We start from the raw sequence: 13,004 nt of genomic DNA on the forward strand, positions 1-13,004 counted from the left end.
GCTGGATTAATCAATCATGCGTCAAACATACAAGGCCAAAGCTAACAAGCACATCGTGAGATAGATAAACACTAGCAGAAACCAGAAAAGGACAACCAAAACTGTGGCAAATGGCAGTGATGAGCAAATTTGTGACCATATAAGGAGAAGGGCCCAAAGGTTCAAGAAAAGTTCACCTTCTGCAAAGACCACAAGAGACCACCAGAGACCATCTAAGACACCTGTAGATGCTCCTAAGGACTTAAAACGCATGTGTGAAAGACTATGCAGATATTATAATTAGTTCTTAGAAATATAATGAATATGTATATCAAAGAGCCATATAAGGGACAGTTGATGCAACATCCAGTGTGCATGCTAGGAGGAGAGATCCCCCATGCACCTGGCCAAATAAAGTAATGCCTACTCTTTAATACACCCAGTGTTAAGGAATTTTATTCCTGATGTTCGGTGACAAGACCAAGTTCAAGCATCAGATAAAAGCGTTCTTTTTTTCCCCCTAAGGTGGATGAAAAACCTGTATTGCCCCCATCATCATATGTATTAAAATTCAGTTTTGGACAGAAGCTCAGCTTCTCCATACCTCAGCCATGTGGCATCTCAGGAGGCCTCAGAGCCATGGCTGACAGAGGTCACCAGTGTTGGGAACGCCCAGGGAAAGGCTATGGATGAAGATCTTCATCTCTCCAAACTGATCTGAATTTAGCTCAGGATTTGTTCTTGGAGCACTTCATCCACTTGTAACGACAACTGCACAGGCCCAACATGAGCTGTGCGATCCAGGTGGGGATCTCCATGCCCTGACTCCTGTCCACACTAACCCAGAAGCACAAAGCTTGTCCTTCCTGCTAACTTCCCTCTTGGGACACCACCGCTTTAAGTCTCACAGAAGAGGGATCCTATCTCCCATCAAATCTGACACATTTTCCTCTGATCAGCAGAGTTGGAGCCAGGTAATACGTATGCCTGCTCCCCTGCATACAGGGAATGAGTCAGAGGGGGAGCAGACAAGAAATACAAAGTTGAGCATGGAGATGAGATGCACACTATCTACCCTGCCTGTACAGCTTCAGCAGGCTTTGATCACCAGGCTGCCAGATTTGGTTCCCTGGCCATCGTGCACCAGCCAACTACACAAAATAAGCTAATATAGGTGGAGGAGTAGGTCTTTGCCTAGTCTAGCCTACCTTCAAAGCCAGATATGCTGTGATAAACACCCGATGCTCATAATTCAGATGAGGAATTGCATTTCTTTCAACAGGCCCAACTTCTATTCCAGTGCTGGACTCCAGGCTCTTAGGTTAAATTTGATGAGGATGGTAACACTAACATGACCATTTTTAATCATCAGATCTTCGATATTCTTACTAATGATAACAAATATACTTGTCCTTGGGGATAACCGCTCTAGTACTATTTTTACTCCAATATTCATGCATGCTTGCTGCTAAAGGCAAGGCCGTCAGCGGCAGGGGAAGGAAGGCAGGAGAAAAGAGGGCAAGGGTCAAGAAATTAGTCTTCCAATAATAAAAGGGTGACTGGTGTGTCACGTTTTAAATAACTTTTCAGTAACTGCAAGATAAGGACCTACAAAATATCTCTCACATTTTTAACAGAGGGAAAACAGGTCTAATGCATTGGCTTAACTTTGTTTGCTAAAACTTTCATACTGGTATCCTTACAGATAAGTAGGTTAGGTTACGGTAAACAGATGAACAGGCATATTGGATGGAAATTTAAATACATTTATACTTATGCTCCTCAGTTTGCAATTAAAAAAATTATAGATTTACATTCCATTTAAGCTGAGGTCAGGGGAAAATATAGAGAGATAGAAAAACAGTTAAACACGTAAACTTTGAGAACCCCTGGTAATAGAAAATCTGGGTATAGTTTTTTAAAAATGAAGATAAATATGCTATACCTGGGGAAACTGTATCTTCATAGATTATGTCAAAGATTAGGACATGCATAATTGATTTAGCTAGCTTAAGACAAATGAGACACATGGAGAGCCAAGAAAGTAATAGTTTTAAGGAACATTAATTAAGCTTAACTGAGTAAAATACAGTTTATAACATGCAAAGTAGCTTCCATAATTTGTATGTATTCAGTTTTCATATTTTTATTAATGAATATATTTAAGACCATACTGACAAATGAGAAGTTCTAGTTTAAGAAAATAAATCCACAGAAAAAAACCCATACAATTTGCCATTATGAGCTTAGGACCTGTTCACACTATAATATTGCTGATAAATGTAAATTTGATTCTGTGCTTAAAGGATGGAACTTAAGATTTGTGAAAGAGAAAAATTTAGAGTCAGATAAAATCAAGCCTGTCTGTGGACTCAAAATTTGCATGGCACAGGGTTGGTTTTTGTTTTGTTAAAAAGGAAAGCACATAAGATTTTTTTTTTTTGACTCAAGATAATACATAAAAACAAACTTGTGTTTTTATTTACATTCCTCAGGAAAAGGCCTTGAGTGCATAACTGCTCAGCATATATGGGTGGGAGCGTCTCATCTATTTTTCCTTCAGAAACAATACAACACAGGAGTTAGTTGCGAGACAGCCATTCTACCACAATTTATACAAGCTGCTATTATGGGTGTTCACACTCTTGAAAAACCTCTCCATCTTCCTTGTTTTGTTTTTCCTCATAAACAAACCATCCTTCCTTCTATTAAGGCTGTACAGGCTTTTTTTTTTTATTTTAACACTATATTGGTTTGTTGTTCAGTGAGATTATGATGATCCTCATTCTTTGCAGGACCAGTTCCAACAATTATTCAGCAATTCTGACTCACTCATTATGTACTGATAATTCAGTAAGTAGGAAGAATCATTGAGTAGCATTAACCTTTTCATTGCCATTACATGCACACATTCAAGCACTCATTTTTTAGTTGAAAAGCTTAAATTAGGCACTGGTAGAGAACACAAGACATCATACAATAAAGTTACCACATGCTCCAAACTGTAAAGAAACATAGTAAGAGTTAGTAGATCAGGTATTTCCAAACTACAGTCAGACTACTTGCAGAGAACATGAAAAGACTGTACCAAGGAGCAGAAATGTCATTATACATACTATTATCATAAGTTGCAACAAAATCAGGTGGAGATGAATCCTATTATTTTGCCAATAGTTTTTACTCTAAGCATACCAGCATTACCTGAATTAAAAACCTTAGCCTGCGAAGTTGATTTGGACAGAATTTCCCTTAGCTTTGACAATCCAGACATGCCATTGTGAACAACCTTCCAAAGTTACTTCCTTATATGTAGCAAAAGAGGTGTACAGAATCACCATGGTTCTATCTAGTAAATTAAGCAACACTTGATTTTTATTCTTCGTAGCCAAGAACAGCAAGGATTATTGCTTAGCAGCTTTTTGTTTTTAAGGGTTGTCAACTTTGAGGTGTGTTCCTGGCTGATATACTCCTCTGCTTTCACATTCCTTCTTCCCCTCAGCATCCTCACAATGAAGAAAAGACATGGGGAAAGGAGGGATATTTAAAAAAAAAGTCAAACAATCTCAATTGCTTCCTTTTCCTTCCCCTATTAACTGCAGTTTCATTCTGATAGCATTAAGGTAAAAAAACACAAGTGGTTTATTGTACAATTTTTTGCACTGCAACTTTGGCTCAGTTAATAAGCCAGTTACCCAAAGTCACATCAATTTGATTAACCACCACCACAACAGGTCATCTGAAAGCTTTTCTAATGGCAACATCTATAGCAGTAGCACAGTAAAGATGCATATTTGTTGATAGACTCAAGGACTCTGAGGTTGCTGCAGATCAGCACAAAGTTTACTGTGCAAGAGAGCTAATCAAGTCATCTTTGAATATTGCAATATGCAAGAAGTAACTTGCTCACAATTAACAACTATAATTTGTCATGACAGTGCACAGCTCCTGCATTTTAAAATATACTGCACGTTTGAGCTGGTGGTGTTTTTTTGTAAATTTACTTTAGATGCATTTTGATTTAAATGAATTCTGATAGTTGCTGTGCAGTTTTTAGAAGTGAAATAAGATACAGAATAATTTATGGAAGAATGTATAAGTAAGCCCAAGATTGCAATACATTTTATAAGTATGTGCCCAAGTGCTTGCTTGCACACAGCACTGCTACAAACTCTGACTGGAGTGACCTGGCGCCTGCTGATCCCAGTGAGGTCAAGAAAATAACTCTTTGAATAAACTTCATAATGTAAGTTAGCTGGGTTCAAGCTAGTTAATTACTTAATTATTTTATTGGTGGCCAGCAGAGATGTAACACCCCATGAAATTTTTCAAAAAATACAGGAAAAGAACATTCATGTCTCTCTAGTCTCCCAGCTCAGAGCATTCAGTGGCACAGCAGGGAGACTTCTTCAGTTCAACATAGCCAAGCTACTTTAATGGAAAAGCGTAGTGTAGGAAAAAACCTGCAATTCAGGTACAGTAAAATGCTTGGAAAAAGATTATAAATTCAGTCAACTAACTGGAGCCTTAATGTAACTTTTTTTGCCAAGTACTACAATTGGATATTCTAACACCATTTTTCTAAATCCCAACCAGTATCCGATTCTAAACTGGTCAAGTTTTCTCCTACACTTTCATTTTACTGAAAGCTATCAAATAAATTTTCTTCCTGAGAAACTTAATCTAATGATTGTGACTACTGGCCACATAGCATCAGTAACATTAATTAGCTTTAGCACAGCTGATTTGTAACAGCCAGATCTTGTCCCAGCATCCCCATGAAGAGATACATGATCATTTAGAAGTGAGATTTTAGACTTCCCCTCAGACACAATTAGCCATAGCAATTGAAAAACTCCCACTTCAAAGATTTTTCTTCTTTCACCATATTAGTTCTGTTAAAGTCACTGATACGAAAGTAGAACATACACTATGTTCAAAGGTCTTGCTAAATAACAATTTCAGAGTATGACAAACGTTTTCTATCCCAAAAGACAACTTCACTTATACACACTCAATTATTCTGGCAAACAATTTGCCTGTTTTACTCAAAACAGTTTTTAAGGCACATTTCCCAAACAAGTGTTTTCATATGAAATACCTAATTTAGTAGCTTTTTCAGTAGTAAGCTGGATTTTTTTTTTTTTTTTTTAGTGAAGTGTTTCTTGGATCCCAAATAATTCTTCATTTTGCTCAGCATGACATCATTTATTCCATGTTCTGTAAATTAGAAATATGATGTTCACCCAGTTCTACTCATCTTCATGGAATATAACATTTGTCCACACCTGCTCCACAAATAGCTTTGTTTCTGCAGATGATCTAGCAAAGCCAATTAGTGTATTGTCTATACAAACACACACACACAGAGGTAGAGTATGTAAACAGCTCTACCGAAACTTTAAGTGATAAAGTTTGGGTTCATTAAAATACTGTAAAAAAAGAGGAAGCAAATCGTATTCACAGATGAGCAGCTTTATACCTAAGCACCCTCCAATTTTCTACAAATACAACTTACTGCAAATGTGACGATGCAGACATGGATCTACCAAGCCTCACTTACCTCACCAATACCCTTCAGTACATTTTCCAGTCTAATCATAACCAACAAGTTCAGTCAACCAAGCTAAGTAATTATTTAGCTTGCTCCTCTGACTGACAGAAAAACATACTTTTGTAATCACGTGTGTCTAGATAACACATTTCATATAAGGCAACTTCCCATGGAAAACAGATCAATAGGTCTGGTCAGTTTACCTGTGCAAGTTTTAAGTTTACTTTGCAGGATCACATGAATCACTGAAGTCATGTAAAATTCTCACTCATTTAACTTTTGAAGAGTTTTTGCTCACAGAACTCAACTAGGAACACATTTGGAATGCTTTGTTGACTTATCTTGGACTTAACCAGCAAGTTTAATTCATAAATTTAAAGACAGAATTGGTCAAGTGTTTCTGCTTTTCCTAGCTGTATTTTCCAACTCTGATAAATGCAGGAAATTTAAAAAGTTTGATTTTTTTTTTTTTAAATGTAAGTGCTTTTCAGATTTTTTTTTTTCCATTTCTTTTTACAGCCCAGGGAGAACCAAGCAATCACATTTCACTGAAGTATCCAGATATTTTTTAAAATAGAAACTGCTATGGGAAATCAAATTAAGGGAATATCTAGCTGTTCTAGCAGAAACACACACGCTATCGGGCACTATGGAAGATAATTTGAAAAGGTGATAGATACTTAGCACAAATCCAGTCATTCCACCAGGACAAAAGGGAATGTGCAACAGCGTTAAGTGGTCAGGCCAAGAACAACCTCAAAACCTCTGGCAACGTACCCACAAGTGGGTTGGTACATTGGAAATGAAGTGTTTAGATAATTTAACTCTTGTTTCCAAAAGGGGAAATTAGGAGAGCTACTGTTACGTCTTAACTATCTGGTATCATGACCACTCAAAGAGAAAAAAAGAAAAGAAAAAACCATACGTGCTCAAGTGTTTGTAAACATTATTTTGCATTTCACTGTCAAAAAAAAAAATTCTCCAGACATCCCCATTATATTTTGAAGAGCTATATCCTAACAGTATTTAAGTGAAATTCAATTTTGAAAGCTTGGGAGAAAAGGAAGGGGAAAAGCAAGTCTTTTTAATATGCTGAGCCACTGAAGACAACAACTATCTTGCCATACATAGTGCTATATTGATAGTTTCAGCTAATCCATTGTTCAAAACAAGCGCAGACAGATTAGATGGTGTCTTTAAAACATTTCTAACACTTCCTAAGGAATATCTAGCAAGAGATTAATTTGGTACCAGCTAAGCAGTGTGAACTTGTTTAAAACTGACCTTTCCCCTTCCCTCCCACAGCATCACTAATCAACCATTTGCACTGCTCTAGATCAAATCCGGAGGCCAAAAATGACATCCTAGACTAATTTAATTCCTTACTCTATTAAAACTATTTTCCTTAATGCTTACTCCATTAGCATGTTTTCAAGACTAACTCATCAGTACGAGAATGGATGTCTTTCAGAAAAAAGTTTCCAAAAATAGAAAGGTGAAAAATAACAAGTTCCACAAAACTAAAAAAGCTTTTTTTTGTTTGTTTGCACTCAGTTGCTTTCCAACTGAGTCTCCAGGTATGTTGCCATCTAGTTGTGTAGCATACAGATAACAACACACCCTCCAGATGTAGCTTACAATTTCTTCTTTGTGATGGCAATTTCTAGAGTCTAAGACTACCACCATAATTGCTAGATGTATCCAAAGTAGCACCTGACCCATAAAAATAGCTTTCTAAATAAAGTGGTAAGTAGACATTTGCAAGTATCTACCCACGATCTCATCTACCACTTCAAACCTCAGAGCCCCAAGCTCCACAGTGAACCTAATGGTTTTCCATTGTCAAATCTGGTAATGAAATTGTTTAAGTTCAAATGTTCACATTCACATATACAGAGGTAGGTGCTAAGAAGAATATGCACAGCTTCTGAGTCATACAGTTAAAATCTTTCCATAACACCCAATCTGTCACCCATTTAACCAGCTAGTTTTTTGTTTAGCAAATCTGAATGCAAACTACACTCCTAGTTTCATAGTTCTTTTGTTCACAGCATGATTTTTATGAAGCTGTAGTCACACAAATGTATATGTTTATTTTAATAAGGCAAGCTGTTTTAATACTAATGTTATTTAACAGTCAAAGAAAATATCCTTTAACATGTATTACATAGAATAAAGGAAACAAACAAGGCAACTAAAACACACAGGATTAATGACCACAGAATGCAGTTTGGGTAAATACAGTTGTTCACCACTTAAAAGGAAACATTTTATCATATTTAGGCAAAACTAAGTATTTCCTATTTTAAAAAAAAAACAAGCTAAGAAGGTCTCATAGTGCTGCATTATTAACAGTGGGGCAAGAATTCACATTGGAATGGCTAATGACAATGTACCATGTCCTCATTTGAGGCATTATCATCTCCCCTTTACTACACCTACTAGGACAAAAGTGAACTAGACTTTATTTCTAGTTTGTGAAGCTAATCCCTTTTTCACGATAACCTGGCTCCTAAGAAAACTCCTCCTGTAACATATCTGACTGCATTTAAAAAAGCTACCTGTTGCTCAGTTATAGTCTTAATATGGAACACATCTGACTTCTGTTAATTCATTACAAATTACTTTAGTTGCACTTTAAAACAGTGTCTTTATATGAAGCTAATTAAAGACATTTAAAGATTGGGCATGAGGGAGAAAACACTATACAATAGGAAAAAAAGGTTTTAAAATACATTCCCTAATCTAGTAAAAGCTAAGTCCACAGAAGTCAAAAGAATCACTTTCATATTCAAAGTTTACTTTGTATTTTACGAGGAATAATTTCTCATGTTAGATAGGTTTCCTTTGCATAAATGAACGTAAGAGTCTGCATTAATTGAGGATATTATTTAAAGTAAAAAAAAAACAAACAAAAAATCCTAATCTTGAATTATGTATTTCTAGCAACAGGAATAGTTTCACAGCAAAAAATACACCTGAAATCTTCTCAGGGTAGCTGTGATTGAATAATGCTGATCTTGCCAGTTTTCCATTACCAGACTGAGGTCTGGAAGAGCTGAGGTAACAAGTTGGAAAACACACTCTTTTCATTAAAGCAGCAGTCTAGCAGCATTTATTAACATAGTGCCTATTGTACATCAAGTTGCAAAATTATCCTGAGATCCAAGAGTCCCTGGCTGATGGCCCAGTAAGTACAGATTTTTCAAACTAGATGGAACTGACAGTCTCATTTACTATCAATTTTTACGCTAGTGAAGACAACACAAGAGCTGTCTTCACCACTCATTTCTGAGTTTTTAATCAGTTTTTGGTCACTTCTGCCCATAACCTAGAGGAACCATTTAACACATCAGTAGCCTCTGAAACCAGCAGTCATTAGCAAAGGGCACGGAGGAATGTAAAGAATTAGACACAATATTGACAATTAAGATCCACCAGAACATGCACTATTGATCCTTCTGTGATATGTGGCTTCGAGTCAACTGCAAACATTAGAGAAGTGAACCACCACCACCATCTTCTACCACATGCCTAAAAAGCTGCATCTTCACTCAAAATAATAATTCCCAAGACTTGACGAGGAACAAAGCATGACGAGGAACAAAGCATGTCAGAGTCTTGGCCTTTAAGCAATCAGAGCTGCAAAGACTGTCAGAAGCCTTTTTTACTCCTACACTGTACCAAAAAAACCAAACACACTGCTTCCATCCTTTCCCAGACTGTTCAGTTCATAGAATCATAGAATCATTAAGGTTGGAAGAGACCTCTAAGATCATCAAGTCCAACCGTCAACCCAACACCACCATGCCCACTAAACCATGTCCCTAAGCGCCTCATCTACACGTCTTTTAAATACTTCCAGGGATGGGGACTCAACCACTTCCCTGGGCAGTCTGTTCCAATCTTTAACCACTCTTTCAGTAAAGACACTTTTCCTCATGCCCAATCTAAACCTCCCCTGGCGCAACTTGAGGCCATTTCCTCTCGTCCTATCGCTTGTTACTTGGGAGAAGAGACCGACACCCACCTCGCTACAACCTCCTTTCAGGTAGTTGTAGAGAGCGATGAGGTCTCCCCTCAGCCTCCTTTTCTCCAGGCTAAACAACCCCAGTTCCCTCAGCCGCTCCTCAGAAGACTTGTTCTCCAGACCCTGCACCAGCCTCGTTGCCCTTCTCTGGACACGCTCTAACACCTTGACATCCTTCTTGTAGTGAGGGGCCCAAAACCGAACACAGTATTTGAGGTGCGGCCTCACCAGTGCTGAGTACAGGGGCACGATCCCTTCCCTACTCCTGCTGGCCACACTATTTCTGATACAGGCCAGGATGCCATTGGCCTTCTTGGCCACCTGGGCACACTGCCGGCTCATATTCAGCCGGCTGTCAACCAGCACCCCCAGGTCCTTTTCCGACAGGCAGCTTTCCAGCCACTCTTCCCCAAGCCTGTAGCGCTGCATGGGGTTGTTGTGGCCCAAGTGCAGGACCCGGCACTTGGCCTTGTTGAATCTCATACAGTTGGCCTCGGCCCATCAATCCAGTTCCTTGTCCTCAGTCCAGTTTTGCTTATTTCTGAACTTCTGTGTTTGACCTGGAGCCTCTAAGCCTGATCAGTCCAATTCCAGGGGGTTTTGTGTTCTGGTTTTTAAACTATAGGACACAAGACATTCACAAAATTGTCTAAACAGGGAAAGGTCCTTACAAATCACAGAACTGACCATACATCCATCAGTCATGTTATCACCTGCATATTTAATCCCCTGCTATACACTTTGTATTCACAATAGTACAAAGGGAATACAGGCCATGCGATTTCATAGAATGAAAGGTAAATAGCTTTCATACAAGATCCGTATCAAAACATTGTATTTTGTTTGCCCCTAAAGATCCTTTCTCTTTATTGTAATTTTCTTTAACATTCACTAAATTAAAAAAGGTAGTTCTATGCTCAAAAAGAAGTCAGAAAATTTTATTAAAAAGGTAGTAAAGCCCCAAAATGATGAGTTTTCCATGACCCTCCCCCCAATTTTTTTCTGTTTAGTGTACAGCGCATAACTTGGGTCTAAAAGGCTGCAAACTGTCATTAAAAGGAAAGTTTAGCAGCTTCTAGCAACAGAAGGTTCCCATCACTGGATGATAATAAAGATTACAAAAGAGGAATTTTATTACTGCCTGATCATTGCAATGACAACACTGAAGCAGAGCAACTGTTCCCTGCTTTTTTTTTTTTAAAGGAAGTTTTTCATATGAAGAATAACTATACACTTTACCCTTTACGACTTACTTTAGGCAAAGAGAAAATACAGCCAAGGGAAAAAGTCATAATATAAGCTCTCCCTTAGTAGTGCAGCTATACCAACAGTACTTAAAGTGGTGCAGACAGCATAAGCCAACTAAAAAATCCCTAGGAAGAGTAAATCAACACAACTCTTATCATCATCAGAGAAACTGTGTTCTCATATACATACTCCAGCTCAGGCCCCGATACCCTTGAAGTATGTTTGTACTTGAATTTTATAAAGCGCACCTTATGGATGCAATCAGTGGTAGCAGCCTATCATCTTCAATGGGAGCAAGTGTCGGTCATTACAGGTACTTTCAGGAACCCTATCCCTGGAAATACAGCAGCCACAAACAGATCTTAATATAAGACACAGTAACACAATTATGTCCTTATTCAATTAATGTTTATTTGACACTTACTGAAAACAGCAATCTAGTTTCTGTGTCAGTCTCAGAAGTGGTTGGGACTCAGGACAAGGTGGTTACTCCCCCAGTGATTTGATTACATCTATTTTTCTTCTTTTTTTTTTTTAAACCACCTTTTTGTCCTCCCCTCTTTGACAAGATTCTTGACGATAGTTTCCAAAAGAGCATTTTTTCCCGAAACTTTAGATCCCTTGGACTGCTGGGCTAGCCTCCACCTCGCAAGTGAGTGTTTCTTCACTGACCATTTCTCAATACATGCAATCCTGCCCACCCCACTCCCAAAATTAAAATCCTCAGCAAATACAACACTTCCCAGAAGGAAGTAACTTCTGGGACTACTGTGGAGAATTCCAGAGTCATCTTCCATGACGGAATGACCGGAGAATAAAGAGGCAGATGAAAATGAATATATATGGAACATACCATAACGCAAGGACATAAGGAAAAAACCTCTACTATCACATACGAGGTGTTACCTGCTGACTGCAGTTTCAGAGCTGGACCATAGGGTTATGATAAATGTAGTAACGGGCTCCTTCCTTGATACGAATATAAGCAATTCAAGGTCTGATTAAGGAATGGAGCTATTGCCAGGCTAAGCCTCTGTTGAGAAAACAGGTATCTCAATCCTTGAGAAGAACTGAAACATCTCCCACAAGTATTCTGTAGCATACTGTACATATAGTGGATGCGTATGTTTAAATACATACATTTGTTGCCTGGATTTTTTGCTGGAAGTACCCCAAAAGAGTAACTATCCATTAATAGAGTAAGATCAAATACCGTACCATGTCATCTCCCTTATTGCCTTCCTAAACGAAGTTTGCTAAAACACACTTGCTGCACTTTAACTAAGAAATCCTCTACCTCTCCAAACAAAACACTACATTGAAAGAATGTTAAGTTGTGCCAGAGAGTTAATATCAAAGAAACTCACAAATACAAAACATACCATATGTCTCATTGTAAAGTGAAAGTGTCTGTGAACATGCTCATCAGTCTTGTGAGAGACATATCGCCAAGACCATGAAAGAAATTACTGCAGTTCTCCGTTTGAAGCTGAAAGTTATTGACCAAATAGATTTGGAGATCTTCCAGCTTGTTAACGGTGCTAATGATTCAAGTATGCAATTTTTGAAGAAAGAAATGAGCTTCAACAGTGAGTTTGATTTTTCTGTCAAAAAGTCAAACTGCACTTTTCTGCCTGAACATGCTGAGACGCTTCAGAGAAAAAAGTGCATTTTAATATATTCCCCAAACAACTTGCCTTCAACAAGGCAAAGATACATGAGGTTTCTGCCTACTGTAAACCCTACTTTTTAAACCAAGTAAATTCATATATGTGTTCAGCATCACTGTGCCATTAACACTGTTCCATTATCAGAGGTACGTACAAAAAAGTGCTCCTTAGTTTCATGCAAAGTTTAACGCACATTATCAAAAGCCCTTTGAATCAGGTAGGCAAGGGAAGAGCTTGTGGCAAGTGATCCTGTATTTATGCATTTTGTATACAATGCCATGGAAAAGTTTTGCTGCAGTACATTTGTCTGTCGTATTTCCTGTCACTATGAAAAAAGAAATACCTCGTAAAAGTGTTTTCTGTTTGTTTACAGAAATTTCCATTAAAACCAGGGAAAGAGGGGAGGGAGATCGTCATGTCTCATGCAGGGAGACTAAACGTGGTTAAGCAGACAGAGGAAGATAAGAACTTTTTGCCTCTATATGCATCATGCTCCTGAATTTTAGGAAGTTCTTCCTCGTCATTC

At 38.0% G+C, this 13,004-nt stretch overlaps 1 long non-coding RNA gene across 1 annotated transcript in view; it reads right to left on the bottom strand.

Moving 5' to 3' along the window:
* Nucleotides 1-13,004, bottom strand: part of LOC143161631 (uncharacterized) — a 139,213-nt gene that overhangs the window by 124,292 nt on the left and 1,917 nt on the right. The gene's annotated exons all lie outside the window — the stretch shown is intronic.

Source organism: Aptenodytes patagonicus, chromosome 6 (genome assembly GCF_965638725.1).
Source record: "Aptenodytes patagonicus chromosome 6, bAptPat1.pri.cur, whole genome shotgun sequence".
NCBI lineage: Eukaryota > Metazoa > Chordata > Aves > Sphenisciformes > Spheniscidae > Aptenodytes > Aptenodytes patagonicus.